Consider the following 7,954-nt stretch of genomic DNA (forward strand, 5'->3'; position numbering starts at 1 on the left):
TTAATGAAGGGACCCATTTAGTAAACAAGTGGGCTCTCCGCCTCTGCAAACCATGGCACTCCCTTCCAATGAGAGACAGAGAGAGAGAGACCAGCTATTCTTTCCACCCAAATGGCTCGACTCGAGAAAATCATGCCCTTTCTACACTCGCCCAAAAAGCCTCCATATCAACACTCCCATTTGATGCATACTCCCATTCTCGCGAGAGGGAGTGCCATTATTTCCAAGGCCCTAGATCAAGGATGAAGACAAGACAATCTATGCTTTAGGATCTTCTGTTGCTTGTGGGGAGTGCTTGGACTCCATCCATGTGGTTGGTTCTTTCATGCTGGCTGTAGGCACCAATACCACCCTCTCTATTTCAATGCCACTCTAATGAAAAAAGACATCTGTGCGAAAGGTCGATGCAAGGAGCGCATCTCCGAAGTGGCCAAGACCTGGGCTCACAACAAGGGATATGTTTAGAAAAGTAAGCAACCGTCTTCGTTCTTGTTTTGAACACAATTTTGGTTTTTCTTATCGTAAAATGTTTGTTTGTTGGTGAACTATGTAGAATACGAGGTCAAAGAGGAGTATACGGACAACCATGTTGCAGACAAGCACTCCAAGGTTGGACATATGTTTGATAAGGAAATGGCAGATGGTGGTAAGTTCTATGATGTGGATATGCACGAGGGTGCTACACGCACATTTTAAGGCATGTCAAATGAAGTGCAATCAGACAAGTTAGATGAAGACAAGGACACCACCACAGGGGCCCATGAGGGAGTAAATGACCGCAAGGAAGATCCGGACCATGACGTGCTACCAGATCAAAGGTGGTGTGCTTGGTGGTGCTTTGGTCGATGTATAGCAGCCAAACAAGGCTTTTTGGTGGGTTGGGGAGGGAGGGGGGGGGGGGGGCACATGGTAGAGGACAAGGGAGAGGTATACTATGTGATTGAAGGATTTCTTCAAATCTTTCAATTCATGGATTTTATTTTAGACGAGTGACTAGGATGATTAGGATTGCTATCTAGAAAAAATATAGAGTTTGTAGTTACCATGTCAAAGTAACTATTTAAAGCCTTGAGTAATGTAGCCAAGAAAAATCTTAGATTAAGAAGTATACTTTAGCTATTTGTAACTAGAAAAATTGAAGCTTTCTACTAGTTTCAGTCGTTTGCTTGTTAGTTTGCCACATAATACACACTTTGTTCCTAGTTGGGAAATCAATGGTTGGGGCAAAGAGTACTTTGCCTAAGGAGGCTGCTAAATCTCCCATATAGGGCCATAAGAAGGCAAGCAACTCCACAAAATCTATGAAGATGATACATTTAAACAACATCTCCTCTTTGCAAGGAAGCTGCCGGGTGTTTGTATACAGAGGATGTTTACGAATGTAGTTACATATGTTTCTAACTTGCAAGGATGTTGCAACACTAGGGTTTTGGGAATAGACCAAGAGAAGGCCTTTCCCCAACCTATTCTTACATCTCGAAGGCGTGTGGCCTTAGGGGCTTTCGGAAGAAGATTTCATACTTGGTGGTACATACTGGGGATCCCAATGCCCACCCTGTGTGAATTGACCCTTACCAAGCTACCGTTTACATCGAGCGGAGCCACTTGGAAATGCCACCATCACTGATCAATGCGGCTCATGTGCATGCATGCGACACCCAACACAATGCCCATGAAATTGAAAGGGGGAACGAGCCATAACTCCTCTCTCTTCCCTTTCTCAATGAAGACCATCTCCCCGTATAAGTACCCTAACACCTCATCCCCAACACTCGTACGTGGGATTTTTTCCACCATGTGCCACTTCCATGAGAGATCCCCCCCATGGGTTATTGGAATCCGTAAAATTTTCAAAAGAAAACCTTTCTTTTGTAGTACTTTGAACCACAATAACTTTCAGCTTTAGAGTCAGATGGACCTCTTGTAAAACCGTAGTGAAACTCTACTTTGTCGACTTTCCATTTTTAGAACCCCATTGCAATTGCAAGTTGAAAACCAAAAGGCATTTAACAGAAGGTCCCAAAATGGGATAAATTCACTTGCTTGCAACCTCATTGCTAGATTGCTAACTGCCAACTTCCCATCACAATATCTTGGTGCTTGTAGCCTTGATTGATGAGTTGTCACTTTTGACTAGCTTCAAATACCTTATACACCCTCTGTAAACACTGAAGACTTGAGAAAACATACAATGGCACATATACCAAGGTAGTCAAAATGGTGTAGAAGCGGTCCTCGACAAAACTTCAATTGCTCCTATGTTTACCGTCCCGGTTCGGATTGTAGATGTGAAAAGATCGACATGATCCATAAATCAAACACTTTAGTCCTATTGATTCACATATGCCCTGATCATCATCCGTGCAATCCTGTGAGGATCTACAAAGCAGTTTCCCCTTTAATGCAAGATCATACACCTTGTAGATTGATGAGCCGTCTAGGAACCAACCTAGAGAACATCTTGAAGACCACCTTTTGCTACATAATCAATGCATTATGAACATCTTGAGTAGCCCTCTTGATTAGCCCCAAATAGATCTTCCTGGCCTAAAAACCAATAAAGACATGCATCCCTGGATAGCCCTAGTTGTACCTGATCTTCGTACTTGCTTTTTCACCTTGGCACATGCAATGGTAGATGCACATGGCCTTGCGTGCTCCTTATTTTAGCTACACCAATGATGCTATATAATCATGTGAGTCCATGTGAAGGGTGGACCACCACAAGCCTAGTGCAAGAATGGTGCACCTTCTAGGCTTCTAGTGATCCTGATAAATAAATAGCATGCTCTTTCTCCCTCTAGGCACTTTTTAGAACTTATAGATACGAAGTTTCAAGGGCACATATCTCGAAGTTTATAACCAAACAATTGCAGCATAATTATTCTCTAAGAATGTGGTATTTCCTCGACTCTATGATTGTGCTTTTGGATTTCAATTGATTCACATTAACCATGTTATCCTCGAGATAATGGTAGATACGCTCTAAATATGTATCCCATATAATTTTGGCAATCCCATAGGGTGATATGATACAATGTTGAGTGTTTGCAAAATTTGTTGTATTTTCAATGGGTGCAAGCATGGACAAAGTCTATCACATCTTGTCTCATGTGGGCCACCATAGACCTTGGAATTAAAGCACCCTAGTCATGGGTTTGGGGCTAGGTGTTGCCCACATGGAAACCTATGGGAATGGTGCACAAGGAGAGAATACTTGTTGGGGCATGACACTCTTTTAAGGATCAATTCATCATCCTTCTAATACAAATGGCCCGCTATTAGCTGGTAAGCATAGCGCTCTCTTAAGAATCATGGTGCATGTTTATTGAAACTGGGAGGTATAGTAGTAGTGGTGAGGAGCATCACAATGTTCTTGGTCCATTATGGAACCCATTCAATGGAAAAGAGTAAAGAACGGGGAAGGTCATCATTCACCCGGATGGGATCTTGCCCTGAGGTTAATTTAGAAAAGTGCTCTACGTGTTGGTGCTTTCCTTTTCTTGACCGCCACCTCAAGATTGAATTCTAGCAAAATTATAAACCAACACACTATCCTACCCATGTTGCCTTGTTTGTGCTTGATGGTTGATGAGCAAGAAAAAATAATTTGCAAGCAAATGGTGTTAAAACTTCTCTACCTACATTGATAGCCCCTCGCGTTCCATGGTCGTGTGATTTTTCTCAGCGAGGTTCAATTTTTGGCTAGCATATGCAATAGAAAGAAACTAGATTTCCGTCAACAAGCTGGGCCAAGATGTAGCCAGTGGCATAGTCACTGACATCAATATGTGTATGAAAGATGTTACCCCACTCCATTGAGGTGCTTTCAGAATAGGAGTGTCACCAATGCAGATTTGAGCTTCTCAAAAGCCACGTTGCAGCTAGTAATTGATATAAGGGCCGATCTATCTTAGGACACATGTAGAAAAGTCCTCGGGAGTACTTATGATGGCGAATGAAAACTTGTACAACTCATGGGCTTGCCAACTTGAGAAGATTTATGATAACCAACATTTTATCTCAATAAGTGATGATACCATAGTTGGACACTAAATGGCCAAGAATGCTGCCATGCCTAACCATTAGCGTTCGGAAAAAATGTGTCTCAGCTTAATATGGTGCCGTTTTCAATTTCAAAAATGCCGGTTGAGGGCAGGGGGGAAAGGAGAAATACCGCCCCAAAATAGAGAAAAATAGTGTAAAAACCCGAAAAAACAACCTAACTTTCTAAAATTTCCTCTTGACAAAATGAAAGAAAGGAATTTTGTATGTTTGGAAAAATGATTTTTCCCGAACACTGCTAACCATAGAGTTTTAGTGTGGCATTGTCTAATTTGGCTCTAACTTTAACGACACGCTTTACTTTTAAAAAAAGCATAAGAATGGCTAGCGGAGGAGTTTGCGCGTTAATGTTTCTAGAAGGCATTTTCCAGTATCATAAAAAGTAAACTTTTTTGCGCGTTAATGTTTCTAGAAGGCATTTTCTAGTATCATAAAAAGAAAAGTTTACGCGGAAATCAATTAGCAATAGCCGTGCTAAAAGGAGGGTTTAGGGTTATAAAAGGAGGCCGTGCGGCCATTTCCATTTTGTGGCATAAAACTCGAGCAGTTGCAGGTCGGTGCTTCCTACTCAGATTGTCGTCGTCAAGGTTGTTGTGCGCCTCCAATATCCCTCCACCATGGCCAATCTTAGGCAGACGCTTGCAGGTATACGCAAAAGGTCTGCAGATCAGGAGGATCTCTTGCAACGTCATGATCAACAACCGAGTATATCATCATCACCAGCAGCGCCTTATTATAATGAGAAGCAACGGCTGACCAGGCGACAGCCCAAGCTCAGAAGCCGCATCCTCAAAGACAATGCCTTCCTCGCGAAAGATGAAGGCTCTGCGCCTGTGCAACAAGACGTCGATGATGCGTCAACTAGGGATCTGCATATTAATGAAGGCGCCCCGAGCTCTATATTAAGTAAGGATTATGGTATCCTGACGGACATGGAGGTGGCGTCCATTTTCTTGAGCTTTATAAGCGAGGTCAATAATATTGCGAATTCCAAGCTGCAAAAGCTGTACAAGCAATGATGTCGTGCTGGCTCTGATGATCATCAACAGCATCACGCCATGGCCAACGTCAACTAGCTGCCCAGTACAGCAATTGGATCCAAGCAGATCAAGCGACACATGAAGATCGGCTCATCAGCAACGTCTGAGCAAGACCAGCATAAAGATGTTCGCCGGATCATTGAACGGGTCGCATTGACGCCGGAAGGTCCAATTAGAATCAGGCTCGTTAATTGCTGCAGCTAATGTACTGGAATGAAATAAAATAGCTATAAATTGTATTGCATGATGGAGCTAGGGTTTTGGTTCTTAAGGAGGCCTTCACGTGCTGCTGACAAATTAATCATGTATAACAAGCTTACTTGACAAATTAATCATGTATAACAAGCTTACTTTGACTTGTATTAAATTAATGGCATTACTTTGACTTGGATCAAATTAATGGCATTACTTGCCTTGGATCAAATTAATGGCATTACTTGCCTTGTTGACGTAGTTTCTATCCCTGATTGAAATTCCAATATTTAATTTCTCCAATTGCAGTTTTTTCACTTAATGGACACCCAGCTTTAGATGAGATTATGGTAATAGAATTTGGCTCGCGTTTCCTCTGGCTTCTCTTAATTAAGATGATCCTATTTATATAATTTTCTTTATTAACATCCATTAATTAAGTGGTCCCACCAAAACGTTCTCTTGAATATTGATTTTACGTGGTCCCACGTAGCATACGTCTTTTTCATCAAGGGAAAACGTACTGTAGATTATCATGCCTCCATGAAACATGCATCCCACATGGCTCCTTCGCTTTCCATGAGGCAAAGCAGGTTTTGAGGTTTCAGTGCGACGAAACACATTTCTAATGCTCAGATTAATGTAATGGCTAGATATCGACCATGCAAAAAACTCTACTTCGCATACAACAATTGTGTTTGGACATGCCAAGATTGAAGCTCTCGGACCTAGAACATAAGAGTTTGGCAAGGTGATCGTTGGCGTGCTTCATCCACAAAGAGTGCACAATGCCAAATAACAATCAAATTGCAGTATACTTCATACAAAAATTTTGTGTACAAGATATATTAAGACGAAGGGTAGACTAGGTAAGAAAACCACACAATGGAAGTGTGGATTTGGAAGGGCCAAGGAGGGGTCCCAACAACGAAAAAAAGAGGCAAACCCCGTCCCCTCCCAAAAAGACAAAAAAAAAGAGGCCTATTGGGCTACTACCTTAGGAGCATGATCAAATGATAAAGATGGTCACCCCAAGGGGCCATGTGTTGAAGTTTCACTTTTTCTCCCCCAGTTTCTTTCCAGCACGCTAGAGCTCAGTGCTTCTTGATGCTTCAATATGGCACAGATCTCTAAACCTACCTTCTCTATTAGCATAATCAACACATTGTTGGAAAGCTTCTCCATCCTTGTCACCTGAGAGCAATTGTTTGCATACCGTTTTCAAAGTCTCCCATGACCTCTCTGTTAGAGCCTTGACTATGTAGTTGAAATTTTGGAACCAAAATAAATGCCGCTCCATGCAAACGTGTACGCATTTGGGCCCAACATATTTTTGCAGCCCCTGTTACTTGTGCCTTTTCTCTAGTAAAGTGGTTAAACTATTTTGTTTGTCTACTAGCTTACGACATCAACCAACATCTTTTTGTAGCCCCTACTGTTTGAACACATTTACCTGGAAAGCAATTAGCGGTAGCACGTAGGGTTTAGGATTATAAAAGGAGGCCACGCGGCCATTTTCATTTTGTGGCATAAAACTTGAGCAGTTTGTTGCAATATTGCCCATCGGTGCTTTCTACTCACATTGTCATTGTCAAGGTTGTTGTGCGCCTCCAATATCCCTTCACCATGGCCAACCTTAGGCAGACACTTGCAGGTATACGCAAAAGGTCTGCAGATCAAGAGGATCTCTTGCAATGTCATGAGCAACCGAGTATATCATCATCACCAACAGCTTATTATAATGAGAAGCAATGATTGACTAGGGGACAGACCAAGATCAGGAGCCGCATCCTCAAAGACAATGCCTTCCTCGTGAAAGATGAAGGCTCTGTGCCTGTGCAGCAAGTTGATGCTGCGTCAGCTAGGGATTTGCATATTAATGAAGGTGCCCCGGGCTCTATATAAATTTTTTGGTGTCAATAGGCCTTAGGAGCTCCACATAAGGCTTGTCAATACCACATACCTTCTCTATATTATGCCAGAAAATCAACCATTGGATAAGATGCATAAAAGTTTGGGTAGCACCTTGATAACTTGGATACTTTTAGATCTCTTTCTAGGGCTGTATGTAGGAATTATATAGTTTACATTTTTATACAATCTCAATATACCTCAGAGTTGTGGAAGCAAGATAGTGTTGGCAGTGTCCTGTCCAACGCCTAAATCAGCGATAATGCATCTGAGCTATACAGAGTCAACCGTAGTTGTCAAGACTGCCCTATACTCAGCCTCACAACTAGACGTGGCCACAGTAAATTTCTTCTTTCTCAACCATGATGTACATGAACTGCCAAGCATGAAATAAAAACCACTTGTGAACACCTGCGTGTCAAAACAACCAGCCCAATTTGAGTTCGAAAAATCATGTAAGTCTGGCGTAAATGATCCCCCCTTGGGATAAAACTAGCCAAAATATAAAGTGCCACTCAAGTAGTGGAAAATCCTTCTGAAGTACTACCAATGCTTAGACCCTGGGATATGCATCAATCTGCTGACCTGTGAGACTACAAACTGAATATCCAACCTCGTGTTGCATACATAAATGAGGCAGCCAACAACAATTTGGTAAAGAGTGACATCAACAAGATCACCAACATCATGTAGACTTAACTTCAAACTAGCTTCCATGGGAGTGGCAATAGGTTTGCAATCCTCAA

The 7,954-nt window shown here is 42.1% G+C and overlaps 1 pseudogene; it reads left to right on the plus strand.

Moving 5' to 3' along the window:
* Positions 1 to 4,682: 4,682 nt before the first annotated feature.
* Positions 4,683 to 5,309, plus strand: LOC147423575 (uncharacterized; annotated as a pseudogene).
* The last annotated feature ends 2,645 nt before the right edge of the window (positions 5,310 to 7,954 follow it).

Source organism: Adiantum capillus-veneris, chromosome 26, assembly GCF_014529385.1.
Source record: "Adiantum capillus-veneris isolate H3 chromosome 26, ASM1452938v2, whole genome shotgun sequence".
NCBI classification, from domain to species: domain Eukaryota; kingdom Viridiplantae; phylum Streptophyta; class Polypodiopsida; order Polypodiales; family Pteridaceae; genus Adiantum; species Adiantum capillus-veneris.